Source organism: Panthera onca, chromosome X (assembly GCF_046562875.1).
Source record: "Panthera onca isolate mPanOnc1 chromosome X, mPanOnc1 haplotype 2, whole genome shotgun sequence".
NCBI lineage: Eukaryota > Metazoa > Chordata > Mammalia > Carnivora > Felidae > Panthera > Panthera onca.
In genome coordinates, this window is record NC_138357.1 from 16,300,585 (window position 1) to 16,317,515 (window position 16,931).

General features: G+C 43.9%; 1 protein-coding gene across 9 annotated transcripts in view; it reads right to left on the reverse strand.

The window, feature by feature from the left end:
- The window catches only part of LOC145713935 (integrator complex subunit 6-like), a 56,286-nt gene that overhangs the window by 35,095 nt on the left and 4,260 nt on the right, over positions 1-16,931 (reverse strand). Inside the window, exon 2 of one of the 9 annotated variants that reach the window (XM_081792807.1) lies at positions 12,665-12,802. The exons of the other annotated variants lie outside the window; for them this stretch is intronic. The gene's annotated coding sequence lies outside the window, so the exon portion shown is untranslated. The remainder of the gene's footprint in view (positions 1-12,664; positions 12,803-16,931) is intronic. 9 annotated transcript variants of the gene reach the window in all.

Below are 16,931 nucleotides of genomic sequence, written 5' to 3' on the forward strand. Positions count from 1 at the left end.
AGGCATGAGAAATGTATTTATGGGCACTAAAAGGACAAGTGACCAGCAGGTTAGGGAAGGCTCCTCACGGAAGATGGGGCATTGGAAGAGGAGCAAAGGACATCCTGCACTGATGGCAGGCGTGGAGGGGCAGGCCAAGGAAGAGAACGAGAGTCCACAGAAGGATAGGGCAGGAGGCAAGGCTGATAAGTGGGGTTCTGGCTGTATAATGCTTTGTAGTTTGGATTTTATCTGTTGGCTCTGGGAATAACTTGGGGTTTTTAATCAGGGCAGCGGCTTGATCAGATCTGTGTTTTAGCAAGATCGTTCTGCTGGGGAGTTGGAGAACAGACTGAGAGGTGGAGGGGAGGCTGAAGCTCGAGGCAGGGAAACTGGTTTGGAAACTGTTGCCATAGCTTATGGGAAGAGCAGAGGGGAGGAGAAGGGGCTGCCGATGAAACAAGAATTTCAGAGGCGGTGTCAGAAGGATTTGGGAGCTGATCAGAAGGGATGGGTGAGCTTTGTGGCCTGGGCAAACCTGAGAATGGTGGGCCCTTCCCTCACAATCCACTTTATAAAGTTGACTGCTTTCTCGGAGTTACTTCACGTAGCAATCTTACTTCCACACTGTAAATTCCGCATTATACCCACAGCGAGCACTGAACTCCTGGGAGCCGCAAAGCAGTCCGCGGCATGACTAAAGAAAAATGAGCAGACAGCTTGGTTTGGTAAAGGGCTGGGGTAAGATGTGGGTACCACTTAGGCAAGCACCCTGTAACTCCTCCATATTGAAAATAACGTGTCCCGATTGTTCAGAGTCTTGCTAATTAATCTGTCGGAATAATTGCTCTTTCGATTTCTCTTTAGCCTATGGATTGGAAGGAAGCATTTTACAAATCATTCCTGCACTTGAATCGCTGGCATTCTGTTATCAGGTCAATCCCAATTCTTTGCAATGAACTGAACAACACAAGAACTAAAAGCCCCTAAACGCATTCCTCACCATGCTGAAGGGGAAAGAGCCTATGGATTAATCTCACTATCTTGAGAACTTCATTAATGTGACAAATTTCTTCCCAAAAGATAATCATGAAGAGCTAGTGGCAGAAAGTCTGTGTTTCTATTTCTCGCTCATTGTTTGGAGTTGATTTTTTTTTTTTTTTTATAGAAATGAATTCAGGACAGCCCGTTTCCTAACACAGTCTTCTTAACACAGTCTTTTCTTTCAAATTACTCCAAAGGTACGCTACTCTCAGGTCAGTAAAATCTTGACTCACAATAATGAGTTCCATACATTCTTATGGAAGCTTTACAGCTTACCAAGTACTTTCACATTTCACATTTGGTTAGGACAACCCTATAAAATAGGCATGGTATTACCGTCCCTATTTTGTTTGCCGAAACCAGGAAGAAGTAAGACTTAAGTCGGTCTTGTTTGTGGGGGTGATAGTGGCAGGATTGTGGGATCGAGCCTCGCATCGGCTCCACACTGAGAGCAGAGCCTGTTTGGGATTCTCTCTCTCTCCCTCTGCCCCTTCCCTGCCCTCTAAAAAAAAAAAACAAAAACAAAACCCCCCAAACACGGCTAGTCTGACTTGAGATGTGAGGTAAGTGTAAAATCCATGCGGCATTTGGAGGACTTAGAAGAAAAATAAGAATGACAGTATCTCAGTGTTTACTTTTATATTGGTTACGTGCTGAAGTGATAGTGTTTTAAATTTTCGCAGTTAAATAAAATGTATTACTAAAAGTTCCACCTGTTTCTTTTTACTTCTTAACGTGGCTACTAGACGAGGTTACAATTTGTGTATGGGTGGCATTATATGTCTGTTGGATAGAGATGTGCTAGAAGGACCGGGAGGTCAGGCAAGGGAGCTCGGCCTGACTTCAGCAGACAATAGACTCATTACTGATTCCAGGGGACGGGGAAACAGGATCAAAGCAGTGTCTCAGGAAGGTCAGTCTGGCAGCGACACATAGGACAGATTGGGGAAGGAAGGCAGGCTACAGATTTCTGTCCATAGCCAGGAAAAAGAAGCTAGGAGCCTTGACTAGTAATCCCAGCCTGAGGGAATCAGGACCTGAGTTAGCCTGGGAATGAAGAGGAAGGCAGAAACATTTTAAACCAACAAGATAGGACTTGGTGACAGACCGACCATATGCGTGAAGGAGAGAGCGCAAAGATGGTTACAAAACTTCTAGCCCGGGAGACCAGAGGGACAGAGGTTTGGGATGAAGGAGCAACCTGAGACGAGTGAACTCCTGAACTAAGGGTTTACTGTCTTAGGTCAAGTTGTAAAAGTCTCCCTGGAGTAAAGTCACAACGATGATGAAGACGGTAATGGTGGTCAGTAATAGTCATAGGTAATGTGCATCTGTGCTTATGTGTCAGGACCTCACTTAGGCTCAGCATACCATTCTATCTGTAGCCTCATCTGGGCACCTTCACCATCCCACGAAGTAGGTGCTGTTATTACTGCCATTTTATAGATGAGCACACTGAGGCTCAGAGAGGATAAGCAACTTGTCCAGGGCGAACAACTAGGAAGTGACACGGCCGGGATCTGAACGCAGGTAGCCTAATTCTAGAGCCCACCAATTTAAACCACTATACTCGAGAATCTTCTAGGTAGTCCACATCCTCACCTTGTAGACAAGTCTTGTTATAGCTCCAAAGTCATATACACTTAATGGAACTTCCAAATTTCCTTTCAGTGAAACTTCCTTTCCCTCATGTCTAAATGCAGACCAGTTGTGTGTGGGGAGCAGTGACCTAGGACTTGGAAGACCCTGGTCCATTCCTGGCTATAGCCAACTAGCAAAGCAACTGGTCCAGAGTAAGTCGTTTATCCCTTACTGGGGCTGTTGTCTCATCTAAGCAATGAAAAGGTTGAAAAAACCAACTGGAAGGTCCCTTTGGGTTTTTGCATCTTGTAATTCCATACCTTTATATAAATCTGACTTACAGAAAGAAAACAACTCACATCTGAATCAGTACGTTAGTTCGGGCCTGGATGAAATGTGTATTGGCAACTGAAAACGTCTTTGAATGCCAACAGAAGAAGTATGGGCTTTTCAGTCTACCAGTGCCTTGGGTTCTGTCCCAGCTCCAGACTAGCCACTAGCCATTTATCGTCCACTCGTATCACCACAGAAAGGAGAGAATCTGCACTCCTTTCCTTGGAAGGGCAAAGCCTAAAAGAAATATGTCCTACTATCCCCTGCAACCTTATTAAGGCCCTGCTCCCATCTCTAAAGGTCACTTGTAATCCAATTCCAAAATACAAATGACCTTGTTAGGCTTAGTGTAATGTGCAAATTTAAGGAACACGCTACGAATCTCCTCATCTAAGGTAACTGAGGAACATATTTAGGGCAGCTACATCGAACTTTCCACAAGAGAAGTGCCCCTTAAAAATGACATGAATGGAATAACTTGCAAATCGAGAAATAAATGAAGGGGTGTCTGGGTGGCTCAGTCGGTTAGGCATCCAACTCTTGATCTCAGCTCAGGTCTTGATCTCAGGGCCGCAAGTTCGAGCCCTGCGTTGGGCTCTGTGCTGGGTGTGAAAGGGAATTACAGTGAATCTTTTCAAAGAGCACAAATAGTCCTTCTATATTATAGGTTGTCACATGCCAGGCTCTCTCTCTGTCCCTCTGACTCAGTGCTGAGCCACTGCACTGACCTGTTCTGGGCACACACGCCCGAAAGCCCATTTGGATGCTCCCCTGAAAAGCTCCGCCCAAATCTTCCTGGGATCCAGGGAGAGAAAATACAAGTTGCTTCCCTCTCTTTGACAAGACTTGTTAAAAAAAATCTTTTATTCAAGGAAATGAAATCAGGCTGGCAACATTTGCCCTTCAGAGTCCCATACAGAGGGGGCTATCCTGGACCTTGGGCTCTTCTTCGAGGTGATTACAAACTAGATGATTAACGGATTTGAGTATTTTCCCAGATGTCGCAAGTTAAAGCCAAAGAGTTTAAATTTAGCAGGGCCACCATTTCTCTTGTTGAAAGATAAACTATTTTCCTTTTTCCATCTGTTCTCCACAAGTTGGGGGTGGGAGCGGGGAACTGGTTCTGCAACAACTCAGACAACCTGACTAAATCGACTTCAACAGCATTTTTCAACCAACTCACTTTCTTCTGCAACCTGACATTCTATCGACTTTGTCACGGCATATCGTCCTTGCATTGGTAACCAGACCAGCGAAACAGAATGACGTGGAAAGGAAGAAGCCCTGCTTTTCCAATCAAGTCCGCCTCCCAAGGAGACACATGACTTTTCCCTCGAGCCTTATACGGAATATCCGTGTGAGTTAAAGCTTGAAAAGCTTCTGGAGTTTTCTCCTCACGACTGAAACAGACTCTAATTCGGACAGAGAGGAGACACGGTTTACTTGGCCTCCTACGTAAACAGAACACTGTGACAGCTGAATCATCTTAAAATGTTCAAGCATCTTTTTCAATTGTGTTTACCTGCAGCACACCTACAAAGGAAGGTGCTAACATGATGAACGCACACTTTAGGAAGACGCTGTATTGGTGAAAGAACAGAACTGTCTTGCTTCTCGTATCTCTTTTAAAACTTCCTTCCGGCATTGCATTTTCTGACCCTGACACAACTGTTTTCCCCCTTAAATCTCCAGCAATTTGGACTGGTAGCACTTTTTTGTGGTTTTTCTCCCTTGGCTCAAGGTACTGGTACGCTTCCAGGTTCGACAGGGGCTATCTAGGATTCTGTGTTTGATGTGCACTGACACAGCTTCTTCTTATAAAATTACTTAAGACCATCCAGTTCTCTTGGATTCCTTCTTGTCTAAGTTACTTCCCCAGGGGCGCTTGGTGTCCTGAACTTGCTAAAAGCCTCAAAGTCCATTTGATTTGATTGCATCAGTTCTCTCCCTGAGACAACTGAAATAATACCAGTCAAGACCATGCAAAAGAATTCTAGCTTACTTGAATCTCCTAGTTTTTAAAAGACATTCTTAAGAAATTGACTCCCTAGCATTATGCTAAGCAAAATTAGTCAGAGAAAGACAAATATCATATGACTTCACTCCTATGAGGCCTTTAAGACACAGAACAGATGAACATAAGGAAAGGGAAGCAAAAATAATATACAAACAGGGAGGGGACAAAACAGAAGAGACTCATAAATATGGAGAACAAACAGAGGGTCGCTGGAGGGGTTGTGGGAGGGGGGATGGGCTAAATGGGGAAGGGGCATTAAGGAATCTACTCCTGAAATCATTGTGGCACTATATGCCAACTAACTTGGATGAAAATTTTAAAAATAAATTTAAAAAAAGAACATTAAAAAAAAGAAATAGACCCCCATACTACACTGCAGAAATGTATTTGACAGTCTATGGCCTGCAGGATTGTTTTTCCAGCGGATGGCTAAAGCCCCACATCATGAGCACCTATTTTTAAGTAAACTGGGCAAAGAAATGATCCACAGTTTGAGTCTACTGACACAAAGTTCACAATTTTGCATCATGGGTCTCTAGAATACCTAGTATGAGGGATTTTTTAAGAGGATAAACAATCCTAGAGGTAAGTCTAAAATAACTGCAAAATGCATTTTTGAGTTTTCAAAATTTCTCTTGCCCCAGAGAATCAGGAAGAGATTATGAGATAAAAGCCACATTTTAGAAACTTTTCTCCTTTGTCCAAGAGTCAATTATATTGTTAGTGAAAGAAAAATATCTTAGAGTAGCAAAGACTTTGCCAAACTCGGTCAGATACAGTGTTAAATGTTTCCTCTCTCACTCTCAGACCATTTCAACTGTGGCTATTGACCTATTATCAGGAAAAAAAAAAGCTATTGTGCAGATCACATGCTCAATTGTTGAGACTTTGGGTTCGGATAGGAGACATTTTATTTTTATTTATTTAAAAAATTTTTTTTAATGTTTATTTTTGAGAGAGAGAGACAGAGTGCAAGTGGGGGAGGACAGAGAGAGAGAGGGGGACATAGAATCTGAAGCAGGCTCCAGGACCTGAGCTGTCAGCACAGAGCTTGAACTCACGGACCTTGTGATCATGACCTGAGCTGAAGTCGGACGCTTCACCGACTGAGCCACCTAGGCGCCCCCAGATAGGAGAAATTTTTATGAACACATACACAAAATAAAAATGAGCAAAGATGGCCTTGGAAAAACGCAAGGACAGGAGTGAGAGCCACCCAAACACTGCAGAAAGAACTGAACAGAGGAGGCCGCAGAAAGGCCATTCATTACTTTCCAAAATATTACATGGCATCTCTTTCTTCCAATTTTTAAAAATTATTTTCTCAAAAAAATTTATGACCATTTTTAAATTTTGTTTTATTTTTATTTTTTAATGTTTATTTATTTTTGAGAGAGAGAGAGAGACAGAGAGACAGAGCGTGAGCAGGGGAGGGGGGCAGAGAGAGAGGGAGACACAGAATCCGAAGCAGGCTCCAGGCTCTGAGCTGTCAGCATAGAGCCTAACGCAGGGCTTGAACCCATGGAGGTTGAGATCATGACCTAAGCTGAAGTCAGTCGCTCAACTGACTGAGCCACCCAGGCGCCCATGAGCATTTTTTTAAATGTTTATTTTTGAAAAAGAGCATGAGTTGGGGAGGAGCAGAGAGAGGGGGGAACCAAGGATCTGAAGCAGGCTCTGCGCTTACAGCAGAGAGCCTGATGTGGGACTCGAACTCACAAACCATGAGATCATGATCTGAGCTGAAGTCGGCTGCTCAACCAACTGAGCCACCCAAGTGTCCCTATGAGCAGTTTTTTACATTACGCAAGTAACATACATTCAATGTTAAAAATTCCAACAGAAATATGAGGCCAGTCAATACCTTCCCCAAACTCCCAGGGCCACCCTCTTGAGAGGTAACCATTGCCAGGAATCTGTCTTGATCATTGAACTGTTATCGGCAAACAGAAATGACACCAATGAGATGGAGTCCCATTTACCAATGAAAATGGAGTGACATTCATCAACATAATGAGTAAGTGTCCAAGAAAGCACAGTGAGCATGGCCAGGAACCGTTTTCTAAAATTTAAAAAGCAAGTTTGAAATCACCCTGAAATCCATACCTCAATTATTCGCCTTCCTGCCTTTCAGTTATACCATTCTCGCCTATACTTTTTTTGGAAAGAACACTGGAAATAACCTAATCTAATCCCTTCATTTTACAGATAAGAAAATGGACCACATAAAAGGTAAGTGACTTACTTGCCCAGGGTCATGTATCTATCTAATCAGTGGCAGACTGTGGCTAAGAGTTGAAGTGACACCCCTTGCCACACGTACACGACAGTGGGTGGGGTGATCTACCAGACAGGATGTACCATGACCATTTTTTAAAACCTGATTTTTGTAAAAGTACCTAGATTTAAACAGACTTCTAATACACAGCTTGAAAACGTCACTATGAAATGGAGGTTACAAGTAAGCTTTTAAGAAACATGGAGAGCTTTGCCCCGCACATCTTCAGCGTTCTTCCATAAGAAATAAAACAGGAGGGCCCCCCACTTCCCAATGCCATGGCTGTATGAAAGCCTAGATTTTTCCCCCTGGAACCTGCAGTCTACTGTCTAGTTATGCGGGCCCCCTTCGGCACAAACAAATGCAAAGAGAGATGGGTCTCCAGATTAAACCGTGCCTCCAGGCAACTTCAGGCCAATTTAAATCACAACCTATTGGTCTAGTTCAGACTAATCAACCTCTAAAGGTCATACTCCAGCCTCTTCCCTCTTCCTTTTGCAACTTTTCTTCATTATGATAAAGCACCTTTGGTCACATCCTCCCCCTCAAGTCACACCCTCACTGGAATGCTGCCAGTTCACTCCTCCCTCCCTGCCCCACCCCTTCAGCTCTCTGTATCTCCCCCCTTCTTTTGGTTCACTGATGCTCTAAGGGACACCAACTCAGGGGGTGGAAGAGACAGGTCTGGCTGATGCAGGGAACTCCCGTGGGCAGATGACAGGGAATAAGTTTCTATGCACTCATGGAGCAGATTGCAGAGGGCTCAGGATGGCATCCATAGGCCTAGGGAGTCTTTGGAGGCTTGGTTGCGGGGACAGGGGTCGAAACCATCTTTTTTAGAAACTTGACGGTTGGTGTGGGAAGAGTTGGAATTTGGGGGGTACTTGGGAGAACCAAGTCGAAGGTTGTTAACAGTGGTCAAAGAACCAAATTTCAGGATCTGGACTCAGGTGATGGCAGCAGAAATTGTGATGAAGGAACGTATGTAAGAAGCATTTCCCAGGGATGATGGACAGATCTCAGAAGAAATGGAAGGACAGGGTCAAAGGTAAATAATGCCTTGCTTTCAACCCTGGGTGACTAAAAGCTGGGAAATATGGAAAAGGGTTTAGGGTTAGGGTTTAGAACCACAGGGTCTTCTTGACATGGTCACTATGAGCTGATGGCAGGACAGACAGCCAAGTGGAGATGCCCTGTAGTCAGCTACAGGTGCCTGGGTAAGAAACTGAAGATGGGGAGCCATCGGTGTGGGAGGAATACTTGAAATCACGAACAAGGCAGTCAAGGGCAAAGAGAATAAACATTAGTAACTCAGCCCTTTCTTACTCATACTGTTCCTTTCTTGCACGAACATAAGTGCGTTCTGCCTTTGGTTCACTCGCATTCAAGTCCAAAATGTGGCTCTTGGTACTAAGTTTACTGAACTATTTGACCTATGGGGCAGGATATAAATAACAACAACAACAACAACAACAAAACAAAAAAACAACTGCCATTAACGACTCATATAATCAGGAGCACATGGTTTAAGAAACAGAACCCCCACTTTTTCTCCCAACATCTGGCACATCAGTACAAAAGCCTTCATATACCTTTTCTCTGGTTAGGACCCCAGTGGCTGAGTGGGCGGCATCGCTGTTCCTTCTCGGAAATCCACCCTTCCCAGCTTAACTAAGCAGGAAGGAGAAATAGGTATCTGGCTCCAGAAGGGGTCGGGGACTTGGGGAGACTGGGAGATGTGGAGGGAATGAGAATGGTACCATCAGGTAAAGGCACAGGCTGATACATAAAACTCCGTAAAGGTGCTTATGGTGCCTTCCAGCCTTTTCCAAGCTGCTCTGCCTCCCCACAGGTTGTGGATTGGAAGAAAGCAACGGTCACTGTGAAGTATCCTGAATGTCTTTCTTTTCCTTACCAGAAACACATTTGTCAGGAGATTGATAAAGTCAAAGTGGCAAAATCAGATCCTGGCAGCCACTAGAAGGCCAAAGACTACCCTGTTGCTTTTTCAAGCCTACTGCTTCTCCTATAGGGTCTACTCAGCCCAGACGATCCGTCCTCAAACTCCACCCCCGACATGGACACACTAACTAATCTCAATCCCTACCAACTCCACACGCTGCCAGGGTAGGGGCAGAACTGTGGCCCATCAAAAGCCAAACTGTTTCACAAACGAATGCGCTGTGATACTCGCCTAGAAATCGTCAGAAAAAAATAAAACTAGTGACTCTGGCAGTAATAATGTTCAGTCAGTGAATGCTTGCTATCGTGCCAAGCACTGCTATACCAAAAACACCCGTAAGTAAGAGCATAACAGTTCTGTCTAAATAACACGGCTCCAGGACATATATCATGACGAGAAAATACAAGTGAGAAGTTATTAAAAGGAATGTTCTCCCATGACTGATAGGAAAAGTAAAGCGGCTCATTACCGAAGCCTCTGGAATACAGACCCGGCTCACTATTTGGCTGTGTTACTTAACCTCTCTGGGCCCCGGTTTCCTTATCTGTTAAATGGGGATAATAACAGTACCTCTGACTTAGGCTGGTTGGGAAGATAAATAAAATAAGTACCTTATATTCAATGGCACATTGCCCGGTGCATAAGCATTACTCAATAAATGTCAGCTGCTGTTATTAGAAAGCTTTTGTATTATTGTTCATTATTACAAGAAAGTAGTTATATGTCCAATCCTATCTGTAAAAGTCGGATAACACCTTCGACTACAAGGGAGGGTTTTAGAAGGACCCCAAACTATATATGAAATGTTATATGTAAAATACGTGCCACTCAGTACTTTTGTTCAGACTCAGGATTAAACATTGCTTTTTCTTCCTTAAATGGAAGTCATTATAGTAACAAAAAATAACATGGTCACTTCTGTAACCCCCATTAGGAGGACTGAGGTTAGAGAAAGTAATAATCATGGGAGTTCTCCTATCGTGTGAACCTGGACCCACCCCCACCCCCCCTTTCAATGCTACTGATGACATCCCATGATATAAGACAAGGGCTTGCTAGGGAACATCCAGAAAGTCTTCAATAAGAGCAGTGATACAAACCTCCCTTTGTTTCTTAGGTTTTGTACTATGCCAAGCTAGAGAATTTATCCTTTATCCTACTTTTATTGATGAATACTGTTCCTAAGAATTCTTGGGCCAAGGAGCTCTCTAAGTCAAATGAGGGCTATGTCACATATTTCTAATAACACTAAAAGCATGGAACATTTCGAGCCACTGGCGAGCACACATTACCAACAGAATTCTGAATTCCCGCATTTACATTAGGAGTTCACACATATATTCTATTGTACTTAGCCTAGGAAAACACTTCTAACCCAACCAGTTAGATCACCAAACTGGCTTTCAATACAAACAAGAATGGGATGCTTTCATATTTTGCCCCAGGGCCAAGGGTTATCAACCCATCAACTCTGAACTGTATGATAACCTTTCATATACAAATGAGTCCATTATGGTGTTAATTTTAAACAACTTGAAGAGAAAGGAACTTCCTTGGCAAATAATTTCTAGGATGCGAAAGTCAGAAATATCTTAAGAAAGAATAGAAACTAACACCGCTGTCCAACGGAAGTATAGTGCATGCCACATACGTCATTTTGTATTTTTAAGTAGCCACATTTTTAAAAACTGAGGTAGGTGAAATTGATAGTATATTTCATTTAACCCAATATATAAAAAGTATGGTTGCTTAAATTTGTAATCGATCTAAAAGTGGTTAATGAGATGTTTTATACATTTTTGTACCGAGTTTTCAAAATCAAGTGTTTAAATTACATTTAGAGCACATCTTTTTTTTTTTTAATTTTTAATGTTTATTTTTGAGAGAGAGAGAGAGAGAGAGAGAGAGAGAGAGACAGAGCGCGAGCTGGGGAGGGGCAGAGAGAGAGAGGGAGACACAGAATCCGAAGCAGGCTCCAGGCTCCGAGCTGCCAGCACAGAGCCCCACGCGGGGCTCCAATTCATGTACCGTGAGATCGTGACCTGAGACGAAGTGGACGCTTAATTGACTGAGTCACACAGGCGTCCCACAGTTACAGCACATCTCGATTCAGACAAGCCACCTTTCAAGTGCTCAAAAACCACATGTGGCCGGTGGGTAGTGTTCTTAACAGGGTAAATATAGCCAATCTAAAACATGAATGGTATATTTGAAGAGCTGTGCCTACTCTCACCAACACCTCAGCCCTTCACCCTCATCACTGGAGCCTTTATAATGTCGCCCCCCCGCCCCCACCATCCCTGAGTTGTGAAGAAGAAGGGGAAGGATGTGTTTTTAACAAATCACCTTGGAAACCCAAATCCATTTCCCCCGTAGAAACAATAACGAACACAATAGTTCTCTGGCTAACTGACATTGAGGGTTAAGAAGGCTTTCCTGGAGAGGAAGGTCTGGGAACCTAATCACCGTTTAGAACATCGTATCCAGGAGATAGTGTGGTCCAGCTCACAGAAAGTACTCACACGAAGGGACTGCCTGGCAGGATCTCTCATTTACACTCTCGGTGAAAGGGAACCAGAGGCCATGTTTACAAAGAATTCTTCATTTAAGAACTTAAGCCAGTGGGGTCCCGTCTTCATACCTGTCACTCCCCCCATACAGAGGGTCCTTCGACCCTGCCCTTCTCTGGGAAGCGCATCTCTCCCTGAGTCGTGGGAACTGCAGCCATGTTTGACCACTCCGTGCACCTAAGAACCCTGTCTCATGAGCCGTTCTGATTATCTTCTCGAAGCACAGGCAAACGGAGGACGATATCTGCCCTGGCCTGACATGCGCCCTGCCCTTCTGCCATCCCGTCCACCCTGATCCCAACCTCCAGGCCAAAAGCTCTCACGCGATCAGCAGTGATGCGAAATGAGGCAATTGCAACTCCATTTTGGGGGTCGCCTCCCCCTTTCCTTCTGCCCTCCCCCTAGCCCACCTCAATGCAGGCCACTGCGAATAAGCAAACAAACGTACAGACGGCAAGCTTTTGCCTCACTTCTCTTCAAATCCACTTCACAGCTCTTCATCCCAGGAAAAACATACGAACTCTAGCTCAGAGGTTTCAAAGCCCTTTTGTGGTCTCGTCTCGGCTAGTTACGATCCTGACTGGATGAACTGAATTCACACTGCTGTGTCCTCCCCACCCTCCTCCCTCACTTCCAATGTGTTGGTTAAGAGTCCACCGTTCTTCGGACGCCTGGGTGGCACAGACAGTTAAGCGTCTGACTCCTGATCTCAGCTCAGGTCATGATCTCACAGTTCAAGAGTTCAAGCCCCACATCGGGCTCCGTGTTGACGGTGTGGAGCCTGCTTGGGATTCTCTCTTTCCTTCTCTCTGACCCTCCCCTGCTTGTGCTCTGTGTCTTTCAAAATAAATAAGCAAACTTAAAAAAAAAGAGTCCACTGTTCTTGACACACCCCATACCTGAATCCACTTTTTCCAGTCACCTTTTTCCAATGTCCATTCTCAAGAACTTTGATGACTAGGACTGCGTCTTTTACTCTGCTGGTCTCCCCCTGGGCCAGGACTTTCTGGCCTATGTCATAGGCCCCTGTAACAGACCTGGTCCAGAGAGGGTGCTCAGTGAACATATGGCAAACGAACAGCTAGACTGCTACAGTAGCAATCCACTGGCAGACTTCTCTTCGGGAAACACCATTTTGATCATATCACCACAGTGGTGACAAAGGTCAGACCAACAGTTACCTGCAGGAAGGAAGGGATCACAGGAAGAAGCATTTTCTGAGTTGACGGAAATGTTCTGTATCTTGGTCTGGGGTGGAGGTTACATGAACGTATAAAGGTGTAAAAATGCATTGAGTTGTTAAGATTGCTGTGTTTTAGTATATCAGTTATACTTCAACAAAGAAAGGGATGCATATACATTGGTCTTGTAAAAAATACAATTCTGCTACATTACTTTTTGTCTATTTACTGAGTACCTGCTAAAATCTAGGCACTCCCTTAAGTGCTCAGGGTTCAGATAGAAGTTCAAGTATGTGCCCTTGAAAGAACTCACATTAGGGAGGCCAACATGAACACCGGGAAAAACCACATGACACGCTAATTGCTATAGTGAAGGTCTGGACAGTGTCAGGGGATCACAGTGGGAGTTGTCACACTGCTGGGAGTATGGGTGGGGCAGAGGGGCAGAATGACTTTTGAGAATGTAGGATCAAGAGTTGAGGCACGTCAGGTCAACAAGTGTGTCCCCGGCACAGGGAACAACATATGCGATGGCACAGAAGCAAGAGGCATAGTAAGTCTGGGGAAGACAGCCTTCTCGCTGTGGCCGGAGGCTGAGGTCCAGGAGAAGGGAAAGGAGTGGAAAGACACAGTTGAGAAGGTGAGCTAGGGTCATGGAAGCCTTGGAGGAGTCTGGCTTTTACTCTGAAATGTACTGGGGGAACCACTGAAGGATTTTAGGAGGGGGGTGACTTTATTTTACTTTTAAGAATGACCGATTTAGGGGCACCTGGATGGCTCAGTTGGCTGAGCATCCGACTCTTGATTTCAGCTCAGGTCATGAGCTCAGGGTCCGTGAGTTTGAGCCCGGAGTTCGCCTCTGTACTGACATCGTGGAGCCTGCCTGGGGTTCTCTCTCTCGTTCTCTCTCTCTCTCTCTCTCTCTCTCTCTCTCTCTCCCTCTCTCTCTGCTCCTCTTACGCTCTCTCTCTCTCTCAAAATGAAATAAACTTAAAGAAAAAAAAGAACGACCAATCCGGTGGCAATGAGGGGGAGGAATCAGTGAGGGGCAAGACCAGACCAGAAGCAGGGAAACCAGTGGAGTGGCTGTTGCAAAAGCAGTCCAGGTGAGGAAGGACCAAGAGTGAAACAAGGGAGAAGCAAGTAAGAATGAATGGCTAGAGGAGAGATTTGGGGTACAGAACACACAGGACTCTGTAATTCTGCCAGCACTCCCCGTCACCTGGCAGCAGGTGCCCAGTCTGGAGACAGCACTTACTCCCCTGGCCAGAGATCTAGTCTTTTATAGAAAACTTTGCTTGTTTTTTTTTTTTTTTTTTTGAAGAAATATTTTATTCACTGCAAAACAACCAGCAGAGGTTCAGATAGAGTGGCATATATGAGTGATGAAGGGTTATTTGTATAGGCTTTTCACTAAAGTTCTAATTCCTGGCATAAGGGAAAAAAGTGCTACCACTCACGGTACCTCACTCTTAAAATTCTTTCCGGTAAACTACATTTAAATCATAGGTTGGACAAAAGTCTGTAAGCATTTACTTCGTAGGTATGTGTGTATAACTGACATATTGTTATATTAGTTTCACGTATACAACATACGGATGTGATATTTGTATATATTGCGGAATGATCACCACATTAAGCCTGGTTAACATCCACTGCCATGTGTAGCCACAAAATGGTTTTCTTTTTTTCCTATGATGAGAACTTTTAAGATTTACTCCCTTAGCAACTTTCAAATATGCAACACAGGATTTTAACTATCGTCACCATGCCATACATTACAAAAAAAAATCCCCATGACTTATTTATTTTATAACTGGAAGGTTGTACCTTTTGAGCCCTTCAGTCATCCTGCCCACCTCCCACTTCCCGCCTCTGGCAACCGCCGATCTGTTTTCTGTACCTGTGAGCTTGTGTGTTGTTTTCGTTTTTTGTTTAGATTCCACATATAAGTGAGATCAGATAGTATTTGTCTTCCTCTGTCTGACTTACGTCACTTAGCATGATCCATGGTTTGCAAATGGCAAGATCTCCTTCTTTTGTGCAGCTGGATAATATAGGTATCACTATTTCTTCATCCATTTATCCATCAATGGACACTGATGTTGTTTCCATATCTTAGCTATTGTAAATAATGCTGCGATAAACACAGGGGCCTGGGGGTGCAGGTATCTTTTTGAATCAGTGTTTTTATTTTGAGATAAATACCCAGAAGCAGAATTGCCAGAGCATAGGGTAGTTCTATTTTTAATTTTTTGAGGAACCTCCACACTTTTCCAGAGTGGCTGCACCAGTTTGCATTCCCACCCATAGGGCACAAGGGTGCCGTTTTTTCCACATCCTCGCCAACACCTGCTATCTCTTATCTTTTTGAAGACAGTCGTTCTAACTCGCATGAGGTGAGACCTCATTGTGGTCTTGATTTGCATTTCCTTGATGCTTAATGACCTTGAGCATCTTTTCATGCACCTGTTGGCCATCTCTAGGTTTTCTTTGGAAAAAACGTCTATTCAGATCCTCTGCCCATTTGTAAATCAGATTGGTATGTTGCTACTGCGTTGGAGGAGTTCTTTACAGATTTTGGATATTACCCTCTATCAGATACATACGTGATGGGCAAATATTTTCTCCCATTCAGTAGGTTGCCTTTTCATTTTGTTAATGGTTCTCCTCCCTTTTCTAATTTCAAAATAACTATCATCTCATGCTTTGAGGTGAAAAGGAAGCTAGGTCAGGGGAGACACAATTCATCATAAAAGTCAATGCACCGCCTTTGTGGCTTTTTGCGTGTAGAGTGCACCCTCTACTCTCATGTTGCTCTCACAGGCCGTGTGGCTACTGTTTCACCCAAAAGCACTTCCTTAGCTTCCAACCACAGTGAAAGGCTCCCCTAAAGGTCACTCTTCTGTCCAAATAAGGCCCATAAAATACACTTGTGGGCATATGAAAAAGTTATGCGTTCGTTAAAATACCAATAAATGCTGGGAACACAGGTCATTTAAAAAGCCCAAGTTTAGGGGCGCCTTGGGTGGCTCAGTCGGTTAAGCGTCCGACTTAGGCTCAGGTCATGATCTCACGGTTCATGTGTTCGAGCCCCGCGTCGGGCTCTGTGATGACAGCTCAGAGCCTGGAGCCTGCTTCGGATTCTGTGTCTCCCTCTCTCTCTGCCCCTCCCCTGCTCACACTCTGTCTCTCTCTGTCTCTCAAAAATAAATAAATGTAAAAGAAAAATTTTTTAAAAAGCCCAAGTTTACTTCCTAAATCTGTAAGCCAAAATACTGCCTTTGCTGATACATGTTGATAAAGATACCAGTAAACACAACTAGCTACAGGATGTGAAAAAAAGCAACACTCAAGGGAAAGTTTCACTTTTTCAAATGCTCTACGTTTTCAAATTACAGACTTGGGCTAGTTCTTTGAAACATCTCTTCCTATTTATATATAAAAAAAAACACTTCTGCCCACTATTTATACATGTGTTTCAGCTATTTCTAGAAAAGTGACTCAGGTTTATATTAAAAAAGCATTTCCTTCAATAAAAAAGATACCATTTTAAGAAAGAAAGTCACTTCAAACATCAAACTATTTTGAATATTTATTATGTTCCCCAGTCTCATGGTTCACTTTCTTCTTGGTGCCCTCAATTTGCTGGGAGCTGATAGTACCCACAGGCTTACCTCAGCTATCTTTCACTGAATAAAAGGAAATTGTGATTCATGGCAAAACAACACACACAAGGCAGCGGAACCTCAGCCAAAACTATTAGGAACTAGTATGCAAAACAAAGCCCACTTTAAAAATTTTTTTTTTTACTGTTTATTTATTTTTTTTTGAGAGAGAAAGACAGGGAGCGAGTGGAGGAGGGGCAGAGACAGAAGGGAAACACAGAATCCGAAGCGGGCTCCAGGCTCTGAGCTGTCAGCACAGAGCCCGACACGGGGCTCGAACCCACGAACCCAGAGATCACGACCTGAGCTGAAGTCAG